Below are 26776 nucleotides of genomic sequence, written 5' to 3'. Positions count from 1 at the left end.
GATCCCTTGGAAAAGTGGAGGCGAGGTCTAGGAGAGGTCCTAGGAAGGGTTGGGCCTGTGCGGGTGCGGGGAGCGTGGAGGCGGGCGGGCACCCCTTGCCCCCAGAGCGTGCGTGGGGGTTGCGTGGGTGCAGGGGAAGGGAGGCGGGAGGGAATGGAGAGGGACACGGAGAGCCTGGGGCCCTGCGGTGCGGTTGTGAGGGGCATTCTAGGGGATAGGTTCAAGGTAGGTTTTGGTGGCTGCTGCGGTGGTGGTGGTGGTGGGTGGCGGTGGTGGTTTTTGTTGTGGGTTTTTGGCTTTTGTTTGGTTGTTGTGAAGGGGGAAGAGGGCGGAGGATGAGGACCCCTTAGCGAATGGGAGCGGAAGGATGTCAGGAAAGGAGCCCAGAGGGGTTCGTGTGGGAATGGGCCAGGGCAGCTGGGAGGGGCTTGTGGGTAGTGCCTGAACAGAGGGGAAGGGAGAGCTGAAGGGAGTGCTGAGGGCCAGGGCGAGCAGGGGGGGACTGAGGTAAGGCTGTCAGCGGAGTTCCAGCAGACAGGTTCAAGTGAGGATGTTTTGGTTTTGGTTTTTGGCTTGCTGTGTGTGTGTGTGTGTGTGAGTTTGATTGTTTGTTTGAGAAGGGGGTAGAGGGGTGGATAGGTTGGATGCCTTTGAAGTGATGGGGAAAGTTCCCAGGAAGGGGGGGGTGTAGGTGGGTGGGGGCAGGGCGGGGCGAGGGGGGCGGGGACCCGGTTGTGCAGAGCGCCTGCGTGGGGGTTGCGTGCGTGCCGTGGCGTGCGTGGGGGTTGCGTGCGTGCCGGGGAAGGGAGTCCCCGGAGCGACTGCTGAGGGCCACCGCGGCGAGCGAGCGTGGGTGAAGGAGCTGAGGATGTGAGCAGGGCTGCAGCGGGCAGGTCCAAGGTAGGTTTGTGTTTTATCTTTGTGAGAAGGGAAGAGGGTGCCTAGGATGCTTGGGAAAAGGGGGATGGAAGGTCCCAGGAAGTGTTTGGGGGAAAGGTGCGTGTTTGGGGCGGGAGGAGGGGGGGCGTGGAGTGTCTTGGGGGCGGCGCAGGCGTGGGGGTTGGGTGCGTGCAGGGGAAGGGAGCGCACAGGGACTGTGGAGGGCCACCGCGAGCGTGGGGGCCGGAGGTGAGGATGGCAGCGGAGCCCCAGCTGAGAGGTTGAAGTTAGGGTTCGTTTTGAGAGGCAGGAAGAGGGTGGATGGGATCCCTTGGAAAAGTGGAGGCGAGGTCTAGGAGAGGTCCTAGGAAGGGTTGGGCCTGTGCGGGTGCGGGGAGCGTGGAGGCGGGCGGGCACCCCTTGCCCCCAGAGCGTGCGTGGGGGTTGCGTGGGTGCAGGGGAAGGGAGGCGGGAGGGAATGGAGAGGGACACGGAGAGCCTGGGGCCCTGCGGTGCGGTTGTGAGGGGCATTCTAGGGGATAGGTTCAAGGTAGGTTTTGGTGGCTGCTGCGGTGGTGGTGGTGGTGGGTGGCGGTGGTGGTTTTTGTTGTGGGTTTTTGGCTTTTGTTTGGTTGTTGTGAAGGGGGAAGAGGGCGGAGGATGAGGACCCCTTAGCGAATGGGAGCGGAAGGATGTCAGGAAAGGAGCCCAGAGGGGTTCGTGTGGGAATGGGCCAGGGCAGCTGGGAGGGGCTTGTGGGTAGTGCCTGAACAGAGGGGAAGGGAGAGCTGAAGGGAGTGCTGAGGGCCAGGGCGAGCAGGGGGGGACTGAGGTAAGGCTGTCAGTGAAGTTCCAGGTGATGTGTTCGAAGTTTTTTTTTTTTTTTTTTTTTTTTGTTATGTAGGTTGAAGATGGTGGATACACTGGCTCAGAAAATGTGAGGTTGTGTCTCAGCAATGGAGCGATGAGTGTCTATTGAGTTAAGGTAATGTCTCTGCTTGCCCCGGCTTGTTTGTAGTCCCTTCACAGTGATGAAGAGAGATCTGAAGTTAATCCTTAGTGACACCGTGATTATCAGGGCCTGAGGTAAGGCTGTCAGTGGAGTTCCAGTTGACAGCTTTAATTTTTTTTTTTGAGACGTTGGAAATTGGTGGATATGATCCATCTGCATCTCTGGATGTATTTATTTTTATATTACATCTTCTGTCTTTTAAGAATATTGCAATAGTAATCAAATATCTCTCTGAACCAGTTGAGGATGTTTACTTTGAGCTGCATCGCATTAAAATTTCATTTTTTTTTTATATAGGAAATTTATAATGGACATGTGTAATTGCTTCACTTTGCTGTACATTTGAAACTAATAGAAGTTATACGTCAAATAATTCTAATTATTTCTTTAGTTTGTTTTTTTACATTCTATTAAATGAATGAAATGAAACAAACAAAAATGTTGTATGTAGTATGTGTAAAATTTATGGAGTGTTTCTAAGCACCAGTTTCTTTTTCACCAGTAGGTGTGAAAAATGATAACTTATTTTTCATTTGGAAAAACACTGATGTTCTGTAGATTATTTTGGACTAAATTATAACTTAACTAGAGAGAAAAAATATATATAGTTACTATACTATATGTCAGTTCCTTCCAAATGGTAGTAAACCTAATGGTATCTTCTCTCTGAATGAATTAAAATATTTCCTAGATCAATAATGTTTTCAATATCCCAGAAGCTGCTTTTATGTGTCTCAGCAAGCATAATATAGTGGCAATATAAATGATGCAGACTTTGCCTCAAAATAAGTAATAACCCACATTAATTCTTTGTGAACATTTTATACTATCAAACTAGAAACTAAAATGAAGAGATCATATCTGTTATGTGGAAAGAAGGTCTTGTTTTGCACCAACTATTTAATAAGAACCGCTAGAAGACCCAGAAAATGTAAAGTGCATGTATCTGAGATCATTAGAAACTAAAAGGTCAAGGATTTGTGTGGCTCATATTTTGAAAATGGAAGTCAGATAGCTAAACTTGAATCTGAGGTCCTGTTTTTGCTAAAGATATGGGCAGATACTAAAAACCACGTATGTAAGGCTGGTGTTACTGAGGCTATAAGGTAGGCCAGCAGCTTTAGCTCCAATTCAGCAGTGCACCTGGGAACCTCCATATGCTACTGGCAAAGCCATTAAAAAACAGATCTTAATATACATGAGAAGATGCTTAATTTTAGAGAAGTGCAAATCAAAAGTATAATAGGAATCACCTACCAATGCTCAGAATAGCCATCATCAAAAATTCTACAGAAAAATAAATGCTGAGAAGATGAGAAAGGGGAACACTCCTATGCTGTTGGTGGGAATGTAAATTGTTGGAACCACTATGGAGAATAGTATCAAGCTTCCTTAAAAAAAACAAATACGACTACCTTATGATTCAGTAATCCCACTCCTGGGCATATATCCTGAGAAATCTATCATTGTAAAAATACACACAACTCAATGTTCCTTGTAGCACTATTTAAAATAGCAAGAAATGAAAGCATATTAAACATCTAAAGACAGGAATGGAATAATAAGATGCAGTATATATATATACAAATGGATTATCACTCAGCCATAAAAAGAATGAGTAGTGTCATTTCCAACAAAATGGATGGACCTAGTGATTATCATACTAAGTAGGTGAAAGACAAAAATCATAAGATATCAGTTATAGGTGGAAAGTAAAAAAAATGATACATTTGAACTTATTTACAAAACAGAAACAGACTCACAAACTTAAAAAAATATGGTTAAAGAAGGGAACGGTAGGAAAGAGAGTTTGATTGGATGTTTGGGTTTGGTATATGCACAATATTGTTTAGGGAATGGATGGTCAATGGGGACCAGCTGTATAGCAGAGGGAACACTACCCAATATTCTGTGAGGACCTATATGGGACAAAATGTGAAATATATGGGACAAAATGTGAAAAAGAATGGATTGTGTATATGTATAACTGAATCACTTTGTTGTGTAGGAGAAATTATCAAAACGTAAATTATCTACACGTCAATAAAATTTAAAAATTGAAAAAAAAGAACCTCAATAATAGTCTGAATCATCTAATTTCTTAATAAATAACTGTGGCCAGTGTTCAAGAACTATACTGACAAATATTTATGATTAATCTTTTTAAATTTAATTTTATTGGAACATTCAGTTTAATTATGAATTCAATCGCTTGACTGAACTTTGCACTTTAGTATGATGGATTTTCACTTAACACTTTTGGATTTGGTAGATAGATGATTATCATCTTAATGACTTTCCCTTCAAATCTCTTTATTCAAATACTTTACATCCTATTTCTCCTTATTATATTATTGTATTAGTTGATGTACGAAAACATGGGTAATAACTTTGAAAGGGGATATCTGGATTTTTAGCTTCAGTGGGGATAACTGTGGTATTTTCCCATAAAAAATTGTTCATTAAAAAATGATCACCCATGGAGTTCCCTGGTGGCTCAGTGGGTTAATTATCTGGTGTGGTCACTGCTGTGGTTAAGGTTTGCTCCTTGGCCCCAGAACTTCCGCACTCATAGATATGTCTGAAAAAATAAAAATGCTTGACTTGAAAAAAATTATCCCCACCTGAATGTCAGGGTCCTGATAGGAACAGATATCACCCGTCAAAGTAAAAACTTAATGTTATTTACAAAGAGTTCTTAAGACTAAAGAATTTTTCTAAATTGAGCCATCATAGTGGATGTGAAATAGTATCGCATTGTGGTTTTGATTTGCATTTTCCTAATGTCTGATGCTGTTGAACTATTTTTCATGTGATTTTTGGTTATTTTCTTCAGAGAATATATGTTCAAGTCCTTTCCTAGTGTAAAATAAATTGAGTTTTCCTTTATCATATATATGGTTTTTAACTATTTTCTCATTCTCTGTGTTGTCTTCATTTTCTTAACTGTGTCCGTTGAAGCACAGCAGTGTCAGTTTTTTTTAACTCAATCGATTTTATTACATTTATAGTTGTAAAAGGATCATCAAAACTGAACTTTTTATTGTTTCCATCCCAAACCACCAGGCCATCCCCCCACTCCCAAACCAGTCTCCTTTGGGATACATAATTCTTTCAAAGTCTGTGAGTCAGTATCTGTTCTGCAAAGATGATGATTTTATCCTTTTTATTTAGATGACACATATAAGTGATAGCATATGATGTTGGTGTCTCACTGTCTAACTTCACTTAGCATGATACTATCTAGGTCTATCTAATGTTGCAAATGACATTATTTCTTTCCTTTTAATGACTAAGTAATAGTCCATTTTGTATCTATACCACATCTTTAGTTTTAATGACACTCAAGTCATCTAATTTTCCTTTTGTTGTTTATATTTTCGGTGTCATTTTTTTTAAAACTTGCCTAATCCAAGATTATTAATATTTACTCCTGTATTTTATACCAAGAAGCAATGGTTTTGGCTCTTGTATTTTGACTTTGATACATATGGAATTAATTTTACATATGATGTAAGGTAGCTGTCTTAGTCTTTTCAGGTTTCTATAACAAAATACCACAGACTGGGTGGTTTATAAAGAACAGAAATCTATTCCTCACTGTCTGGGAGGCTGGGACTCTGAGATTCAGGTGTAAGCAGGGTTGAGTGAGGAATGTCTTCCACATTGCAGACTTTGTTTCTTTCCTCACAGGGCAGAAGGTATTTGTGAGCCCTGTGGACTTTCTCTCATAAGAGCAATCATCCCATCTATGAGGGCTCCATCTTCATGATCTCCTGATCTTTCACAGGCCCCATATACTAACGCCATCACTTCTGTGGATTAGGATTTCAACATATGGATTCTGAGGAGACACAAACATTTACGTCATAGCAGTGGGAATCCAGTTTTATTCTTTATCTGTGGCTAATTGTTCCAGCACCACTTGTAGAAAAGACTCTTCTTTCCCCTATCGACTTATCTTGGCACACTTGTCAAAAGTGAATTCATCAGGAAGTTCCTGTGGTGGCTCATTGGGGTTTTGAACCTGACTAGTATCCGTAAGGATGTGGGTTCAATTCCTGGCTTCACTCTGTGGATTAAGGATTCCTCATTGGTGGTAGCTGTGGTGTGTTGTAGGTTGCAGATGCAGCTCAGATGCTTACCTTAATCCCCCAGGCTCCCTGTTTCCCTCAGCTTTCTCTTCTGCTCTCCTCTCCCCAGCACACAGGCAGGCCCCACGCAGGCAACCACCACACCCGCACTGCACGCATCCCGGTCCCTGACAGCAAAGGCCCTCCCGTACTCCAGCCAAGGCCCTCCCTTTCTGACATCTTTCCTCAGCTCCTCAAGGGATCCTCTCCACTCTCTTCTCTACACTCTAGCTTGCTTCAACCTGGCAGCTGGAGCTAGAGTGCACATCCTTACCTTAGTCCCAGAGGCTCCTGGTGTCCCTCAGATTATTCTTCTCCTCTCCTCTCCCCAGCACACGCAAACACCACGCACGCAACCCACAGGCACACACAGCATGCAAGCCCGGCCACGCCCCCCACGGCCTTCCCAGCACTACCGCTTCCCCCTCCCCCCATTCTCTACCTTGAATGTAACTTCAACGTGTCAACTAGAGCTAGAGTGTCCATCCTTACCTTAATCCTCAAGGCTCCGAGTTTCCCTCAGCTTTTTCCTCTGCTCTCCTTTCCCTGGCACACTCGCGGGCGCCAAGCATGAAACACCCACACAGGCACAGCAGGCAAGCCGGGCCCCGCCCCCCACGGCCCTCCCAGCACTACCACTTCCCCCTCCCTTTTTAAGACCTTGCTTCAACTCTGCAAAGGGATCCCCTCCACCCTCTTCCAATTCTCTACTCTGAAGCTAACTGCAACCTGGCAGCTGCAGCTCGCCCATATCATCACCTAAATCTTCCAGGCTCCCTTTTTCCCTCAGCTTTCTCTTCTGCTCTCCTCTCCCCAGCACACAGGCAGGCCCCACGCAGGCAACTCCCACACCCGCACTGCACGCATCCCGGTCCCTGACCGCCAAGGCCCTCCCCGCACTCCCGCCTCACCCCCTCCCTTTCTGACATCTTTCCTCAGCTCCTCAAGGGATCCCCTCCACCCTCTTCCCCTCCTCTACACTCTAACTTCACCCTGGCAGCTGGAGCTAGAGTGCACATCCTTACCTTAATCCCAGAGTCTCCAGGTGTCCCTCAGTTTAGTCTTCTGCTCTCCTGTCCCAGCACACACGCAGGCCCCACGCACGCATCCCCTACGCTAGCACTGCGCTCAATCTGGTCTTCGCCCCCCTCGGCGCTCCCAAGGTTATAGATATTCTGCATACTCTAAACACTCTACTTAGTAGATTTTATTGTTTTCATTTTATATCGAAATTTTACAGTACTTAAATTACATTAGTAGAGCTTAGTCAAGTGGATGCAGGATAAAACCATTTAATGTTTAATAATTTAATTCCTCTTGTTTAGAATATTTTCACTCTTTTTACAGTACTGACTAAAACATTTTAAGAAATGGTATCACTCTGAAGATTGATTTATTAGAGTAATTAAAATTTAGGAAAGGATGTAAATTGTCAAACTGATATTTCAGAACTTGACTGAAAATTTGCTGAAGAAGGAACTGGACTGTCCCCAGAGTTGAAACATAATGAAGAATGTGTGAGTAAGAAGAATATACAAGCAAGCCTTCATCAAAAAAACCTAGATTGTCAAGAGCTTTAGTCAAGGTTATCTGCATCTGAAACTTCACTCCAGAGAATATAGGCAGAGTTGGGTGAAAAGGGAAAAGCTACTCAAATACTCAAAGAAGAATTATCAGAAGTGGAGACCATGTACCAGCATCTTAAGGCAGATGTTAAACAGCTATAACAACAGAGAGAAGAAAAGGAGCAGCATGGGTTACAACTTCAAAGTGAAATTAATCCAATAAGAGCTGTTATTTTTATTTATGGTAATTCCCCATATGGTTTCTTCTTAGTGTGTTTGATGGTTGTTTGATGATAATATAGTTCATTAAAAAATTAATTTGTAGTTTTCATGACCTGTAGTATTGCATCAAATCTTAATTTTTTAAATTTCAATTTCCTTGAAAATGAATATTGTGAAGTATTTGTGAATTAATACATATAAATTTCTTAAAGTGGTACTGGGCCCATGGTAAGTACTCAGTAGGTATTAGCTATTTAAATAAATCAAATTTTTGATAATTCTTTGTAACGTCTGAATCTTTTATTTCCTCATCACTAAAATTTCAAATTATTATTATTAATTTTTAGGGCCACACCTGAGGCATATGGAGGTTCCCAGGCTAGAAGTCAAATCAGAGCTACAACTGCCAACTGACACCACAGCCATAGCAATGCAGTATCCCAGCCGTGTCTGTGACCTACACCATAGCTCATGGCAACACCAGATCCTTAACCCACTGAGCGAGGCCACGGATCGAACCTGCAACCTCGTGGTTTCTGGTCAGATTTGTTTCTGCTGAGCCACGATGGGAACACCAGCAAAATATAAATATTATTAAACCAATAATATAAAAATTAGATTTTTTTTTTTTTTTGCTTTTTATTTTCTTAGGGCCATACCTGCAGCATAACAAAGCTCCCACATTAGGGGTCAAATTGGAGCTGTGGCTGCTGACCTATACCACAGCCACAGCAATACAGGATCCTATCTACATTTGTGACCTATAGCACAGCAATGCTGGATCCTTAACCCACCGATCAAGGCTAGGGATCAAACCCTCACTCTCATGGATACTAGTCGGGTTCATTAGCACTGAGCCACAATGGGAACTCCCTAAAAATTAGGGTTTCTTATTTTTTTTTTTTATTTTTAGTCTGTTTGCCATCTCTTGGGCCACTCCAGTGGCATATGGAAGTTCCCAGGCTAGGGGTCGAATCAGAGCTGTAGCCACTGACCTACACCACAATGCAGGATCTGAGCCTCGTCTGCAACCTACACCACAGCTCGTGGCAGTTTCGGATCCTTAACCCACTGAGCAAGGCCAGGGATCAAACCTGCCACCTCATGGTTCCTAGCCAGATTCATTAACCACAGCCACAATGGGAACTCCCAAAATTAGGTATTTTAAGAGAAGAAAACAAATTAGTCCTAACAACTATTTTTTATAGATAAATAATATCTATCAGTTGAAGTTTAAACAAAATTTTGTCTTTTCCACTAACTCAAATTTTCTTTTTGCTTCCTTTTTTTGTTTTATTTATTTATTTGTTTATTTGTGTTTCTTGGGTGCTGTACCCATGGCATATGGAAGTTTCCTGTCTAGTGACCGAATCAGAGCTGCAGCTGGCAGAATACGCCACAGCTACCGCAGCATCACATCCAAGCTGTGTCTGACCTACACCACTCCTCATGGCAGTGCCGGATCTTTAACTCATTCAGTGAAGCCAGGGATTGAACCCTCATCCTCATGGATACAAGTTGGTTTCCTTACCACTGAGCCATGATGGGAACTCCGACACTAACTCAATTTTTGAATTCCGTGTTCCAATTATTTTTATAGGTAACATTAAAAGTGGTAGAAAAATGGTAGTTTGAGGGAGACTGAAGTCCTCAGCCACTTTTTTGATAATATTCAACTCTTTTCACTTAAAGATCAGTGAGGTTTGCTTTGTGGCATGACTCCTCTGTCTTCTTAGCTTGCGATACTCTTCCTATTTTTCTTCTCCTTATAAATATTACTTATTTTACCTGTCAATTTTCCAGATATCTTTTTCTGCATATTGCCACTTCTCACCACCACCCCCTCCAGAGATTTCTTAAGCATGTACATATCTTGATTGCTTTCCTAACTATAGTATGGTATATTATCATAACTTATGTATCTTTCCTCACTAGACTCTGAACTCTTTGGGTGCAGAGACTATGTCTTTACTCAGTTTCTATCCCAGCTCTCTGGCATTTTGCTTGTTGATCAGCAAATGTTTTAGCGAGTAAGTAAGAAAGAGAGAAATGTAGGCATTCAAAATGGAAGGAAACAGAGGCTTGGGCATATCTGTGAATAACTTAAATATAACTTAGATACTTAACTTTCAGTTCAGATAAATAAATTGGGCAGTTCCTGTTTCTAAAAGATACCATGCCTTATTTATTAGGAGATAGAGAGATGAAAAAGGAAACAGTACCTGCCTTAAATAATTATGTAAATCTTTGCGTTCCTACTGTGGCTCAGCAGTTAATGAGCCTGGCTGACATCCATGAGGGCAGAGGTTCGATCCCTGACTGCGCTCAGTGGGTTAAGACTCTGGTGTTGCTGTGAGCTGTGGTGCAGGTCACAGATGTGGCTCAGATCCCTCATTGCTGTGGCCCTGGCATAGGCTGGCAGTTACAGCTCCAATTGGACCCCTAGCCTGGGAACCTCCATATGCCACAGGTGCAGCTGTAAAAAGAGAGAATGACAAAAAAACATGTAAATCTCATTGAGGATGAGGCAAGTACTATCCTCTATCAAAGAATATGAGTTTACTGTGGAAATTTGGAAAAGTTCCTCTCCTGTTTTCTTACCCTCCCCTCCACAGTACTTCATATTGTATAATTATTTTATTCTGTTATGTGATGAAGAAAAACTGAGAGAGAGGTGGGGCTTGAAATTGTGACTATTGGATGTGTTTGGATAGGTACCAGTTTGAAGGCATGAGGGTCTTCAGGCAGAATAGTAAACTAGGGCAAGGGAGTGTTCTAAGAAGTATTGCAAGAAAATGCTCTGATAGGGTGTGTGTAACGGCACTGGACTATTTTGATTGCTAAGCGCATTTAGAACTGTATTATGTAGGATCTTGAGCAGCAGGGGGAGGAATTTGGGTTTCATTTGGTTGTCAGTAGGTATAGAGGCATCAGGAATTTTTGAGGACCTATTCTGTATTTTTATACAAAGAAAAATGCACACATAATATTTTGGTTTAGTCACAATTCTGTACAAAGTGAGGAGGTCATACTGAAGACCTTGAAGTGATACCACTTACCTTCTTCCCTTCAGCATGCTGTCTGCATTCTTCTATTAATGTATAACTCAAATCTGTGCACTTCCTTCATCAGTGCTGCTGCCACCCTTAATTGAAGCTGCTGCCATTGCTTACCTGGGCCCCTGTATTAGCTTTTTACAAGTTTTCTTCTAGGGACTTCCTTAGTCTCTTCTCCATAAAGAAGCCAGAAGCATCCTTTTAAAAATGGGAAGGATGTCAATTTATTCCTCAGCTTAACACCCCTTGGTGGCTTTGAATTGAATCCAGCTGTCTTACTTGGTCATGGAAGCATCTGCATGTAGTGTGGCCCACACTGTGTATTCAAGCTCATCTCTTACCATGTGAAACCATGCTAATCTCCTTTCAGTTCTTCGCACACATGAATACTTCAAAGTGCTTTCCTGCCTTTTACTTGGCCTGTGTTTTTTGTTTGTTTTTTCTTAGTGTGCTGTTTTTTTTTTCTTTTTTCCCCATATTAAAAAATTTTATTGAAGTAGAGCTGACTTACCAGTTGTGATCATTTCTGCTGTACAAGAAAGTGATTCAGTTACACATATACCCACATCCATTCTTTTTCAGATTCTTTCCCCATGTAGATTATCACAGAATATTGATTGTGTAGAGTTCCCTGTGCTGTAGAGCAGGTCCCCATTGGCCAGGCATTCAAAATACAGTGTGCATGTGCCAATTTCAAATCCCCAGTTGATGCCATCCCCCACCCCACCTATCTTCGTTGGTAACCATAAGTTTGTTTAGAAAGTCTATGAGTCTGTTTCTGTCCTGCAATAAGTTCATTTGTATCTTTTTTAGATTCCACATATAAGTGATATCATGTGATGTCTTTCACTAACTTCAGTTAGTATCTATAGGCCCCATCCATGTTGCTGCAAGTGGTATTATTTTATTCCTTTTTATGGCTGAGTATTTTCCATTGTGTGTGTGTGTGTACACACACCACATCTTGTTTATACAGCATATATATGGGTCTTGTTTTTGTATCCATTCAGCCAGTCTATGTCTTTTGGTTGGAGCTTTTAGTCCATTTACATTTAAGGTCATTATTGATATGTATGTTCTTATTGCCTTTTGTTAATTGTTTTGGATTTGTTTTTGTTGATTTTCTCTGGCCCTTTATCTCTTGGCCTTTTTTCTTGCATTTTGTTCTCTTGTGGTTTGATGACTATCTTTAGTGTTGTGTTTGAATTGCATCTATTGTAGATTTTTGGTTTGTGGTAACCATGAGGTTTTGATATAGGAGTCTATATATACACACGAGATTGCTTTAAGTTGCTGGTCTCTTAATTGCAAATGCATTTCCAGGAGCCTGTATTTGTACCTTCCTATTCTCACAATTGCTGCTTTTGGTGGCATATTTATATGTGTATGATTTCCTGCCTTTACTGATGTTTGCCTTTACTGGTGAGCCTCCTCATTTGTAATTTTCTTCTTTCTAGTTGTGGCCTTTTCTTTCTGCCTAGAGAGGTCCCTTTAATACTTGTTGTAATGCTGGTTTGGTGGCACTAAATTCTCTTAGTCTTTGCTTGTCTGTAAAGGTTTTGACTTCTCCTTCAAATCTGAAAGAAAGCCTTGCTGGGTAGAGTAATCTTTGTTGCGTATTTTTTGCTTTCATCACTTTAAATATATCATGCCACTCCCTTCTGGCCCACAGAGTTTCTGCTGAAAAATCAGCTGATAACCTTATGGGGGTTCCCTTGTATGTTATTTGTTGCTTTCAATATTTGCTCTTTGACTTTAATGTTGGACAGTTGGATTAATATGTGTCTTGGTGTGTTTCTCCTTGGGTTTATTCTATATGGTACTCGTTGTGCTTCCTGGATTCGAGTGAGTGATTCCTTTCCCATGTTAGGGAGGTTTTCAGCTATTATTTCTTCAAATATTTTCTCTGGCCCTTTCTCTCTCTCTTCTCCGTCTCAAACCCCTATAATGCAAATGTTGGGGCATTTAAAGTTGTCCCTGAGTTCTTTGAGACTGTCCTCAATTCTTTTCATTCTTTTTTCTTTATTCTGTTCCACATCAGTGATTTCTACCAGTCTGTCTTCCACCTCGCTTATTTGTTCTTCTGCCTCCTGTATCATGCTATTGTTTTCTTCTAGTGAATTTTGTATTTCAGCTATTGTGTTGATCATCTCTGCTTGTTGAATATTTAAATCTTCTATTCCTTTCTTGAATGTTTCTTCTAATTCATCGACCTTTGCCTCTATTTTTTTCCCCAAATCTTGGATCATCCTTACTAGAATTACTCTGAAGTATTTTTCAGACAGGTTTCCTATCTCCACTTCATTTAGCTGTTCTTCTGGGGTTTTGTCTTGTTCCTTCATCAGACTCATGTTTCTCTGACTTTTCATTTTGTAGAACTTTTTGTGTGGTCTCTTTTCTGCAGGTTAGAGGGTTGTAGCCTCTCTTTCTTGTGGAGTCTGCCTGTTTGTGGGTGAAGTTGATTGATACAGGGGCTTCCTGATGGCAGGGACTGGTGACTGCCCCCTGGTAGGTGGAGCTGGTTCTTATCCCTCTGGTGGGTGGGGCTTTGCCTCTGGGTGTGATTGGGGGCAGCCTATTTGCTGATGTGTGGAGCTGTGTTCCCACCCTGTTTGTTGTCTGGCCTGGGGCCTCTCAGCCCTGATGGGTATGGCCAAATTTTTCCAAAGTGGCAGCCTCAGGGGAGCTCACACAGATGATTATTTCTGGGACCCCTGTCTCCAATGTCCTGCCCCCACAGTGAGTCATGACTACCCCTGCTCTCCAAAGAGATCCTCCAAGAACTCCCAGTGGGCTTGATCCATATTCCTATAGAGTCCCTGCTTTGTCCTGTGATCCAGTGCACATGAAAGCCTGTGTGTCTCCCTGAGTCCTGTGGAGCTCCTGTGCTTAAGCCTCACTGGCCTTCAATGCCAAGTGCTCCAGGGCATCCTCCTCCCAATGCCAGACCCCCCAGGCATGGGAACCCAATGTGGAGCTCCAAATTTTCCCTCCTGTAGAAGAGCCTCTGCAATGTAGTTATTTTCCAGTCTGTGGGTCACCCGCTGACTAGATTGTTTATATCATGAAAGCACCCCTCCTACTATCTTGATGTGACTTCTTTTGCGTCTTTGGATATAGGATGTCTTTTTTGGTACCTTCCAGTCTATTTTGTTGATGGGTCTTCAACAGTTAGTTGTAATTTTGGTGTTTTTGTGAGAGGAGGTGATCTTGAGTCCTTTTACTCTGGAATCTTGTCTCTGTCAAATATGTTCAGTTTCCCATGTTCCCTTGCAGTCCTGTCCACACATAACAAAGTCAGGGTGGTCTTTAGCAGGATGCTATTGTTGGCTCTGAATTAGTGACCAATAAATTTTTCTTCTTCCCCCTTGTGTAATGGTGAGAATCTGAATGTTCTCTCCCATGAGATCAAGGATCTCCACTTTTCGCTACTTCTATTCAACAGTATCCTGGAGGGTCTAGCCAAGTGCAATAACTATTTATATCTTGTCCTCTGTGCCGAGTCTAGTCTCACTGGCTCATGGGCACCCAATGACTTAGTGTTCTGTTGACTTCAGTTCTTCTTAAGGCTTACTCAGGTGTTGTTTCCTCAATAAAGCCTTCTAGGACCACTTTATTTATTTATTGTAGGGCCACACCTGTGGCATATGGAGGTTCCCAGGCTAGGGGTTGAATTGGAGCTGCAGCTGCTGTCCTGCACCCCAGCCAGATCCAGCTCCTGGCCAGATCCAGCCAAGCAACACCAAATCTGAGCTGCGTCTGTGACCTACACCACAGCTCATGGCAACACTGCATCCTTAACCCACTGAGCAAGGCCAGGGATCAGACGTGCATCCTCATGGATGCTAGTCAGATTCACTTCCATTGAGCCACGACAGGAACTCCATGGACCTCTCTATTTAAATAGCTTGTTTTCCATTTACTCTGGAAATGCTTATTTTAGCAAGTGTCTTCTTTCTTCTTTATAGTACTGTATGTTGTATAATTAGTTGTTTACTTGCATATTGTCTACCATTCCCACTGGAGTGTGAGCTCTTTAATTTGAGGATTTTTTTTTAATTCTGCACTCTTTCAACCTCTATACTTAGGGCTTTCAGTAAATACTGTTTGGAAAAATGAAAGTGAACCTCACCTTAAACCTTCTTTCAATGTCCTTAAAGACTGTGAGGATGAACTGAATTTGTTTTGTTCTCTCCTGATTCCTTAGCTTCCATTTCAGTCCTGCCAAAAACAGATATTTGGCAATTGTCAACAAAGGACTTGAAAAATGAAGTAGCCTGTATTCTTCATATTCTTGTGTTTGTGAACACACTGAAATAGCCACAGATGTATAGATTGTGATCTTATGTAATTAAAAAATTAGATGTCATTAGTTTAATTTGTTAATTTTTAAAAATTTTAAACAGTTTTAAAAATACTGGCTGTATTGCCTGTGTTGTACAATATTTCCTTGAGCCTGTATTATACCCACTAATTTGTATCTCCCATTCCCCCACCTCTATATCCAACTTAATTTTTAAAAATGATCTAACATGCCATCTCAAATAGCATAGTGTTTTTGTAAGTGTGGATTTAAGAACCCTGCTTGAGTTCCAGTTCTGTGGCCTACAAGCTGTGTAAGCTTTGACAAGTTATTTCGTTTGTGTCTCAGTTTGCTCATCTATCAAATGAAGAAAATTATGGGTTATTCTTATTATTGTGGACATAGGGTTATTATAAGGATTAAATTGGTTAATATTCATGAAGCATTTAGAATAGGCCTGGCACTTGGTAAACATTATTTAATTATAATGAATAAAGAATTATGTATATAATTTTACATACTGAATTTCTTAGAGAACATATATGTCTATGGAAATATCTCAAAATGTAACTTTGGGAAAGACCATTCTATTAATAATACAAACATATATTATTTTTATTTTTAATTTATTCTTTTTCCTTAACATAATTACTCTAAAATGGTATAGATGTTATTGCTTAAGTGACTTTGGCCTGCTTGCACCCTTGGGCAGCTTTGATTTGAGATTCAATTCTTAAAAATTAGGGATTTATTAGGAATTATATAGCAATGAATGACAAAGTTATTTATTACATATCTGTCTAGATATAAATATATTTATTATAACCCCTTTTATAAATCTTCACTTCTCGGCAGCAGTTGCCTTTAATTTGGTGATTCTTTATTCTGTCTGCACATGAGAATCACCTGGGAGACTTAAGAAATTACAAATATCAAGGGCTTATCCTTGATTCAGTAAAATCATTATCTCCGACATAGGCCTATTGGTGTTTTTGAATGTTTCCTCTGTAATTGTACTTTGTAATTGAAACTGAGAATTGGCTGCTTTTTATTTTTATTTTTTTTAATTTTTATTTATTTTTTGTCTTTTGCCTTTTTAGGGCCACACCTGTGGCATATGGAAGTTCCCAGGCTAGGGGTTGAATCAGAGCTACAGCTGCTGACCTAAGCCACAGCCATAGCAATGCGGGATCCTTAACCCACTGAGCAAGGCTAGGGATCTAACCTGAATCCTCATGGATCCTATTTGGGTTCCTTAACCTCTGAGCCACAAACAGAACTCCTAAAGTGTTACTTTTTGGCAAGTGATTACTGAACTTTCCTGAAATTAAGGTCATATGATTCTTGATATGAAAATAGGGATTTCTGGGCTTCAGCTCAAATGTACTAAATCTAAACATCTAGGGGAGAAGTCTGATGATTATCTCTGTGTTAATAATGATATTGGGAGAGTCTGATCCAGCAAGTTCAGGAACTAAATGGGTAATGCCTGTTTACAAGAGATGAAGCACTTAGATGCTTGAAATAGGAGTTTACTTTGAAGGCTTTCATATATTTCAGGATTGGATCCAGTTCTTGTAATGAGTAGAAGAGGGTTTGGGTAGCTATTACAGTGCTAATTCGCTGCATTTTAAGAAGAAGAAAAAGGAGAAATTCATCAGTGTGCTGGCTAAGGACAAGAGTAAAATTAATGCCTTCGCTTTGTTACTGATTGCTGTTTTAGCTAGATGAAAGTATGTTTTACATTAGAAATACACTTTAGTTTTCTTTATTAAGGATAGGATATATTTTGATACACAAGTTGTTCCATAGCACAGGAAAATAGTAGGTGTCCACTTTTCTGATATAACTTTATTTTTCCTTGCCAGCTATGAATTTTTATGGAGAAATATGCAAATATAGAGCATGTAATTGTATATGTGACACAAAGGATGTAGAGTCTTAGTATTTTGAGAGTTAACATGAATAGATTTGATTGAAAGTAATTGTAGAGTACCTGTTACTAATAATCAGTTTTGCTGAGGCGTGTGCTGAGTTTCAATTTAATGTGTTAAGAGGCTGGAGTGTAGAAGCACTCTCAGTGTATAAGCCTTGCCAAATGTCTTGCATTCTTATCTCCATGCCTCTGTTTTTTATTCTACACTCCCAGCACTTGTGCAGTAATTCTTCTAAAATTATTATAGAAGTTCCTGCTGTGGCACAGTGGGTTAAGAATACAACTTCAGTGGTTTAGGTCACGGCAGAGGTGCGGATTTGATCCCTGGTCCAGTGCAGTGGGTTAAAGGATCTGGCATTGCCAGCTGCAGCTTGGACTCAATCCTTGGCCTGGGAGCTTACATATGCCATGGGTGCAGCCATAAAAAAATATAGATATGTAAATAAGTAAAATTAATACTACCTTAATTTTTTTTTTTAAATAGATCCACTACTGGCCAATCCCACAAGAGAAAGTGGCTGTAATTTCTGGTAGATTCAGAGAAAATTAGGAATTTGAAAAAGTGCTAATTCTTAGCTCCAAGACAAAGTTCTCCTTTAGTTTTAGCTTGCTAGCAATTTTAAAGTTAATGAAGGAGAATCACCTACTATTTTAAGAAAATATTCTTTCCTCTGTCTTATTTAGAAATTGTGTGCCATGTCAAGGACTTGGAATGTGTTGTGCTCTATTCAGTATCCAAATGTAAGACGTCAGTGTTGGTAGTTCATAACTATGGAAAGACAAAAAGAACCACTGGAATTAAAAAAAAAATACAGTGGAGGTAGTTCCCATTGTGGCTCAGTGGTATTGAATCCAACTACTATCCAAGAGGATGCTGTGTTTGATTCCTGGCCTCACTCAGTGGATTAAAGATCCAGCGTTGCCATAAACTGTGGTGTAGGTTGCAGACATGGCTCGGATCTGGCATTGCTGTGGCTGTGGTGTAGGCCAGCATCTGCAGCTCTGATTCAACCCCTAGCCTGGGAGATTCCATATGCTGTGGGTGTGGCCCTAAAAAGCAAAAAACAGACAGAAAAAAACTAAAGAGTAGGACTGAGTGTGCCTTAAGTGTCTTAATTTTTAAGTTTAATTATTTTAAGTTCCTTAAGTGATTGCAACATTTATGTCTTAACAAGAGCCTCAAGTTCCCTTTTTTTTTAAAGGGAGCAAAATACCTAAAAACTGATGTTCGATTATAGCTTTATGTAATTCATCATCAGTTATATGATTAAAAGTCAGTTGGATTTCAGTTTCCTCCAAAGTATCATGAAAATTAATATGTTTATGTTGGTGAAAAATAAAACACTGGAAAGTAGGTAGTGGTATTAATGGTGGTGAGTATACGTGTGTTTATACATATGTACCTACTTTTTGCCTTTTCTACAGTTACATAGCAAACTTCTGGAGACAGAGCGCCATCTAGGGGAAGCTCATGGTATGCTGAAAGAACAGGCAGCTTTCAAGTGGAAAGTTGATGGATAAAGAACAAGTGGTTGATCTACACCTCAAACTTTCTCGTTTAGAAAAAGTTTGTATGTAAATGAGTTTTTTTAGTACATTTATTGTTAGATTTGAGGCGTCTTAAATATTTTTGTGTTCAGTCTTTATTTTCAAGTGCTTAGTTGGGTTTTTTAAAAACATTAAGTTGTGTCTTTCATTTCTCCCCAATAATAACATCCTGCTTATTAACTACATTAAGTCATTTTGTTGTGTTTGTATTCCTTAAAGCTCTCATTGAAAATTACAAAAAGGGGAGTTCCTGTCTTGGTGCAGTGGAAATGAATCCAACTAGGAACCATCAGGTTGCAGGTTCCATCCCTGGCCTTGCTCAGTGGGTTAAGGATCCGGCGTTGCCATGAGCTGTGGTGTAGGTCACAGATATGGCTCGGACTGGTGTGGCTGTGGCTGTGGCATAGGCCACCAGCTGTAGCTCCAATTTGACCCCTAGCCTGGGAACCTCCATATGCCATGGGTGTGCCGCCCCCCCCCCAAAAAAAAATGACCAAAAAAAAAAAAAAAAAGGAAAGAAAATTACAAAGAGGACTACTCTTAAAATTTAGGCAGGAAAAATTCTGAGGGTGATTCTATCAGGCTGCTTGAGTCTTCTCACCCAGTAAGGAAATATGCCTATCCCACTAATAGAAAACCAAAGTGAGTTTCTAATGAAACTGAAAAATGAACAGATGGTGAGGGCATTGATGACGTGTAGTTGGTGCATATGAACTTTGAATTTGCATTTAAGGATTTTTTTTTAATTAAGCATGAGATCGAATACTATCCTAATTTAAGCTGTAGTTACTGAAAATGGTAACTGTTGTTTGGTTAAACTCAAAGATATCTACATCAGATTATGTCTTTTATTAGAAGTAAAACAAATACTGATACTGTTATTTAGATTATTGTTACAACAATCTGTATGTAATCAATTCCTTGTTCATATTAGTACATAAAAACAATAATAAACTAAATGCTAATCTGGAGAAGAGAATTTTATTCTTCTCAGGGTAAGAATCTATACCTGGAATAATTTCTTAATCATAGGATTAAGATTTTATAAGTAATAAGTAATGTTGCTTTTAAAATTGATTTTATATATTGTCTGAATTTAGTTTTCTCTTCAAACTTTAGAATTGTGAGATTTGAAGTGATATCAGATATTTATAAATGATAGCATTATATCTTTGTCATTTTTTTTAAGCAGAAGGAAAAAGTAACAAATTCCACAGAATTGCAGCATCAGTTAGATAAAACAAAGCAACAGCATCAAGAACAACAAGCTCTTCAGCAAAGCACTACGGCAAAACTTTGAGAAGCTCAGGTAAATTCTATTTGAATTTTTATCCTTTTAAAGAAAAATTAACCAAATAATTATCCTGTGTTGTGGTGAAATTAGTTAATGCAGAGTACTTGATTATGAAGGGTTTTGATAAATTTCATTATCTGGAAAATTAGAAAATCTTTTTCTTTGGGTTACTATGTTGAAAATTTTTTCTAAAACATTAAATGTTTATTATAAACAGATTTATTTCCTGTTATAGGTTTACTTATATAAAATTTAAATTTATTAAATTTCTTTAAACAGATTTATTAAATTTCTTTAAAATATTTAAATTCTTATTTATATGTAAAAATTAGTGTTATTTATTTAAAATACCTTTATGAAAAATTGAAAATGTAGATAAAATTTCTTGGTTTAGTTAGCAAGAAATAACATTTCCTTCGTTAGAACTTACTGTTTATTGGTCATATCCTTCCCTGCTTCAGAACTATCGTATGAACGTTGGAGTTGCAGGTATAGAAGATATAAGAGATTGAGTTAAATTTGTATCAATTCTATAGTATAGCTCAGATGATTGGAAGAAGTTAAATTTTTGTAAGGGTAAGGTGGTACCCAAATGTTTAAAATGAATTTGACCTTGACATTATATTTACTCCTTCAGTCTTTTGTTAATTCGTTGAATATTATCGAATACCATGTGTCAGGCCCTGTGGTAAGCACAGAAAATCAAGCTGCATAAGATGTCATGCCTGCCATCTAGGAAAGGTAGTCTAATGACATGCACACAGAAGCAGTACGGGAGTTTAGGGAAGTAATAAGTAACGGGCCTCTTTTTCCCTTCTGAGTTTGGATAGTGGCATGGTAATCAGATGGATAGAGATGAGAATATTCACTTATTTGTTCTTTGTTTTCATTCAGTCCAACAAATATGTATTACTGTCTACTCTCAGCCAAGGAAGTGATTTTGTGGATATGGCCTCAGAGACAGCAAACAAAAATGTCTGCTCTCATGGAGCTTAGTGAAGAAGGCAAACAATAGCCCAGGTAAATAGGCAAAACGTGTAGTATGTCAGATGGCCGTAAATGCTATGGCAGTGAGAAAAGGGAAGAGGAAGTACCTGGGGAATTGAGGTGGGACTGCAGCGATAGGGTTTCCAGGGAAGGCCTCCCTAAGAAGATGAAAGGCCTGAAGGAAAGGAGGGTGTGAGCCACGTGGATATCAGAAGAGCATTAGTTCATTAACAGGCTCCGAGGCAGGAGCATGTCTAAGGAACATCAGGAATCCAGTGCATGGAGTGAGAGAGATGAGAGAGGTAGAAGTGGTGCAGAGATCCCAAGGGATCAGAACATGTTGAACCTCACAGGTAGTTTTAAGGATTTTACTGTGGATGAGATGAGAAATTTTGGGAGGGTTCTGAGCAATGGAATAGCATGATCTGACTTGTAATTTCACAGGATTCCTCTGGCCCCTGCATTGAGAATAGACTGTAGGGGCACATGAGTAGAATAAAAGAAATTAACGAAGAGACTGCTGTAGTAATCCAGATGAGAAATGGATAAGAGTGGAAATGATACAGGTAGTGATAAACAGTCAGATTCTAAATATACTTTAAAGGTAAAGCTGACAGATGTACTGATAGATTGATATGGGGTATTGACAGAGAAGTCAAGGATGATTCCAAGGATTTCCAATGGAGTGGTCAGAAAGATGGAGGTCAAGCAAGGTGAAGACTGGGAATCCTATTGGATTTGACAACATGAGGTCATGGATGACACTGATCGATAGGAGCAATTTTTAAAGAAAAGGAGGGGCCAAAGCCTAATGGAGAGCGTCAGAGAAAAGGGGAGGAGAAAAATTGATACACTGAATATAGATGACTCTAGTTTTACCATAAAGAGTAGCAAAGAAAAGGGTATGTAAAGCTGAGGTAGAGGATTTGGCACTGGTCTGCAATCAAGGGGTATTTCTCATAATGTACCCCAGAATGAAATTTGTTCGTTCAGTCCCAGACGAACCTGGAAATGACAGCCGTTTACTTTCTGTTAGGCAGTTTGTCTCATAAACTAAAGGGAGAGTGAAGGGCTGAGTTAGACAGTCTTAGTTCTTTATTCCAATCTCTCCAAAGAGTGAAGTTCTTATTCCCTGATGAGGAAGAAGAAAAGGATGGCACAGAGGCCAGGCAAAGTCTCCATTATGAAATAGCTTAGAAACAAATTAGAGAAATGCAGTGAGTGTAGTTCTGATGTACATATGTACATAAAATTATTGTGATAGTGTAGAGGATCGTTGTTTAACTCAGGTAGAATCTGGAAAAAAGTTACTGAAAATTTCCATAGAAAGGGCAGTCTTTGCAAAGGTGTGTAGATGTTTCTGTGTTGCATAGGTGGTAATAGTAGTATACTCCAAGTAGAAGTTACAAGGAAAAGAATGCTGAAGCTGATATGACCTAAACGGTTCGGTTTTGCTGGAGCTTAAAGGATAATATAGAGATGAGTTAGAGAAGAGGCCAGAGTATTAGACATGGGTAAGTTTATGGAAGGCCTTTCTTGAAGATAGAAGAGTGTTGATGGTCTTAAGATGTGACCTTTAGATAGGTTATTCTTGTGGATATAGGAAAGATGGATTTTGGAGAAAATATTCTGAGACAGGATCAGTTAAAGACTAATATATGTGGTGATTTAGATGAAAAACAATCATGTCCTTAGTTTATGTGATTGTTGAAAAAAGCATCATGGGGACCAGTATGAATAATATTTTGGAGATAAATAGGACTTACTGACTTAATAGCTGTAGGGAATCAGAGAGAAAGGGAATGACTTCCAGACTGGTAACATTGGGTGCATGGTGCATGGAAGTATCATCACCTGTGTTAGTGTATGTGAGAAAGATGGCTGTTTTATAGGATAGTATGATGAGTTCTGTTTTGGACATGTCTTGAGCCACCTATGGGATATACTAGTTGAAAGCTTGAAGGAGATATAGTATCTGTGAGAGATATCTGTATATATGGGGTAAATGGAATATTACATGTGATGTGAGAGTATAGTGAGAAAAGTGGACAACTGGTAACACAAGAATTTTGGGAACAGTAGCATTTAGGGGATGGACGAGTGGAGGAAGAAGAGCCCAGAGAAAGAGAGAATGATCAGAGTAATCAAGGAGAACTTGCAGAGGGAAAGCCCAAGGACTAGGGAGAATCAAAAGTTGGGAGTAATCAGCAACTTCAGATGTGGGTGTGTGGTGAGGATGCCCAGTATGATAAATGAAAGATATCCATTAGACTAGGCAGTTGAGAATGAGTGACCTTGTTAAACATAATTTCAATGAAGTGATAGACAAGAATGTCTGATTTTTTGATTGATGAGTAAGTGAGAGGTGAAGGAGTTGGGAAAGTAAATATGCATTACTTTTGAAATTTAAATGTGAATTGTATAAAGACTGGGCAGAAACTGAAGTGGGACTTGGTTTAAGAAATGTTTTTGAGAACCAGAGATACCTGAATATGTTTATAGTCTAGAACTAAGGGAATGGTAGAGAGGTAATAATTGAGGATATTGGAGAATGGGAGGTGACTAAAGAAATAAGGTATTGATGAGTTAGGATGTCACTGATACAGTGGGTAATGGTAAGTTTGAACTTAGCCTGTGAAAGATATCCTTTGAAGCATGAGGAAATGTGTATGTATTTGAATAAATTTAAAATTATGTATGTGTATATATAATTTCATAGGTAAGGGGAATAAAAACTATAGTTGATCATTCCTGAAGATTTGCTCCTCTCCCCTTTTTGGATAAAGTTTGAGTAGTATAGCTAGCTGAATGTTAGATAGGCGGAGATTAAGAATTTGGAGATTAAGTTTTTACGTGGTTTTTCAGGGGAATGTTTGAAGATGACAACCCCATTCAAGTGACAGGATTGAAAAGGTGATTCTGAGTATATAATAGAGGACGGAATCTAGAAATTTGTGGTGGCACCAATCTGTGGAAGTTTGTGATTTTGCTCTAAAAGTGTTTAGAAATGTAGGTGTGGAGAAAGCAGATTGCAGCACTGATCTAGGATTGGACTTTTATGGGGCAGCTGTGTTGGAAATTTGGGGGTAGAAGGAAATGGAGAATGTAGATGAAAAACAGTTAAGCTTAGTTCACATCCATACATGAGGTTCAGCAAGGGAAGCTAGGCATACGCTGAAAAAGCTAGCAGAAAATTGAGGTCAGTGTCTCTGACACTGGAGAGCAGAAACGAGGTCATGAACTTGAAAAATGGTCAGGAAGGTATGGTCACAGAGTAGGATAGATTGACGTTTTTTATCTGGAAAAATTTCAAGTGACTGTAAGATCCTGCATGTGAGTGATTGAATGGAATGCATAGAGGTCCAGGAAATTAAGATGATGTAAAGGTTGAGGCTGTACTCTTAATTCTCTATGTATTTTGTACTTCCCAGGAAATTGGCAGAAATTGGGATTGAAAGAAAGCCTAAATCAGGTCTCAAATCTTCAGTGAATGAGGTAGGGATATATAGATAGCAACACAGGACAGAGCGTAGAATAAATGAATGACGTACTTCCCAAAGCATCATTAAGCTTTTACTTGAGGTTGAGAATAATGATGATAAAAAAAAATATCTAGAAAAAGTGAACCCCTCCTGCTTGCCCAACAGAACGGTCCTTATGTATCAGAAGGGGCTGTTGGGGAATCAGTACCTGTAAAGGGAGAACCAAATTTCAGGTAGACTTGGCAATAGAGTGCTAGTTCTGGAAAAAGCTCAGGCCTGCACTATGGTCCCAGAAGATTAGTGCAATGTGCAGAAAGGGGTCATTAGTGGCAGGAACAGAGGATGACCACAGAGTAAACCTGGTTGCTTTTCATTGTTTTGTGATGGAAGCATAGATGAGAAACATGTTTGAAAGTAACTGTTTTCACCTATTTTAATATTGGCACACATTGTTGAGGGTATTATGTGGTTGCTGACTCTGTCTCGGCAAGGTGGGATGGGCTACTGTAACATTTGCAGAAGGCCTGTTAGGGTCTTGTTCTGGGTGGAGGCTCTCTGGCTCTCCTGGAATGATGGAGAGAGAGGCAAAGGCTGTGGGTCAGGTAGCCCCAAAACATGCAAGGGTGTGGTTCCAGAGGTGGGCTGTTTGTACATGTGCTGGGTAACATGAAGGCCCTTGGTAAAGTAGAAAAGAAGGAAAGCTTGATGGAGCAATAGAAGGGTCCTCCTGGGTTACTGGAAAGCACCTTCATGAGTGTATGTCTGTTAGACTGCAGCCCTTGTTTTTCCATTCATTCAATAAATATCTTAGAGCACATGTGTCTTGGATACATAAGTGAATAAAACAGGCAAAAATCCTCATCTTCATGGAGTGTATGTTCTTGTGAGGGGGTGGAGGGAGGCAGATACACATGGAAAATAAATTATTTAGTATGTTAGAAGAAATAAGTGCTATGGGAAGAAAAAACTCTTCAGGAGAGGGAGCATTGGTAAAGTAGCATTTGTGTTTCTTTCTTAGGGCTGCACTCATGACATATGGAAGTTCCCAGGCTAGGGGTCAGAATGAGAGCCATAGCTGCTGCCACAGCCAAAGAAACACAGGATGTGAGCCTTGTCTGCGACCTACACCACAGCTCATGGCAACACTGGGTCCTGAACCCACTGAGTGAGGCCAGGGATTGAACCTGCATCCTCATGGATATTAGTCAGATTCACTTCCACTGTACCACAATGGGACCTCCAAGGCTGCGATTGTAAATGTACTGATTAGGGTAGATGTGATTGAGAAGCTGACATTTGAGCAGATATTTGAAGGCCAGGGGATGAGCCACGTGACTCTGTAGGGAAGGTGCCAGGTAGAAGAAAGTGCAAAGGCTCTGAGGTGGGATTGTGCCTGGTGTGATCAGAAATAATGAGGAGTCCCATGCGTCTGAAATGGATTAAACAGGATTACAGTAGGTGGTGAGGTTAGAGTGTTAGAGTAAGCATGTGGTTAATCGAAGGGATTTTTGGTTAAATTCTAGTTTGTTAGTAACGTAGATTTAGGAGTTCTTGTGTGGAGCAACAGACTAAGGATCTGGTGTTGTCACTGCAGTGGCTTGGGTTGCTGCTGTGGCTTGGGTTTGATCCTTGGCTGGAAAACTTCCACATGCTGTGAGGATAGCTCTCCCCCATATATAAATATATGTAAAATATAGCGTTATGTTGTTAACTATATTGTCATAATTATTTACTTATATTTGCCATATTAAAATGTAATGATTAGTAAACATGTAAGACTAAAGGTATGAATCTTAAAATTTATTATGAGTCATTTTGTTTGAGGAATAATGAGGAATAACTTTAAGTTCTCTATTTTTAACGTAGTAATTTTCAATTCTTTACAGAATGATTGGGAAAAAGTGCTTCGTCAATTTGGTGATAAGGACCAAAAGATCCAGAACCTTGAAGCCTTATTACAGGAGAGTAAAGAAAATATTTCTTTCCTAGAAAAGGAAAGAGAAGATTTTATGCAAAAACTCAGGCTGGTGAAGGAGAGACCGCTGTTCTTAATCAGTTGCAGGAAGAAAACCATATATTACAGGAACAAGTAAGCTTGTCTAGTGTATTCTATTTCTAAAATTTATTTTTAATCTCTCTAAATCTTACAAAGTGCTTTATGTAAATGATTCTGTTAATTTTAGTGCTTGTAAAATTATTATGTATTTCTGAAAAAAACCGTCTCATTTACCTTAGAGGTGGGTTGCTATTGCAGTGAAAATAAGTTATTTACCATGATTTGATAAAGGAAATCTCAGTTCACACCCCAGGATGTAACTTATTACCTGTGTGACCATAAGCAAATCATTTAACCATGTTA

The 26776-nt window shown here is 40.0% G+C and overlaps 1 long non-coding RNA gene across 4 annotated transcripts in view; it reads left to right on the top strand.

Moving 5' to 3' along the window:
- Positions 1–26506, top strand: part of LOC110258203 (uncharacterized) — a 30415-nt gene extending 3909 nt beyond the window's left edge. Inside the window, exons 1-6 of one of the 4 annotated variants that reach the window (XR_014818308.1) lie at positions 759–900; positions 1784–1864; positions 18532–18673; positions 19847–19963; positions 20843–20968; positions 26304–26506. This is a non-coding gene — a long non-coding RNA (uncharacterized LOC110258203). Of the gene's footprint in view, positions 1–758; positions 901–1783; positions 1865–5584; positions 7930–18531; positions 18678–19846; positions 19964–20842; positions 20969–26303 lie in introns of those variants that run through there. The other 3 variants (XR_014818309.1, XR_014818310.1, XR_014818311.1) reach the window with 3 other exon arrangements.
- The last annotated feature ends 270 nt before the right edge of the window (positions 26507–26776 follow it).

The sequence above is a fragment of the Sus scrofa genome, chromosome 10, assembly GCF_054392235.1.
Source record: "Sus scrofa isolate SSC_HxYL_T2T_F1_AM1 chromosome 10, Sscrofa_HxYL_maternal_Yorkshire_Landrace_v2.0, whole genome shotgun sequence".
NCBI lineage: Eukaryota > Metazoa > Chordata > Mammalia > Artiodactyla > Suidae > Sus > Sus scrofa.
This window is presented reverse-complemented; position numbering and strand designations above follow the sequence as displayed.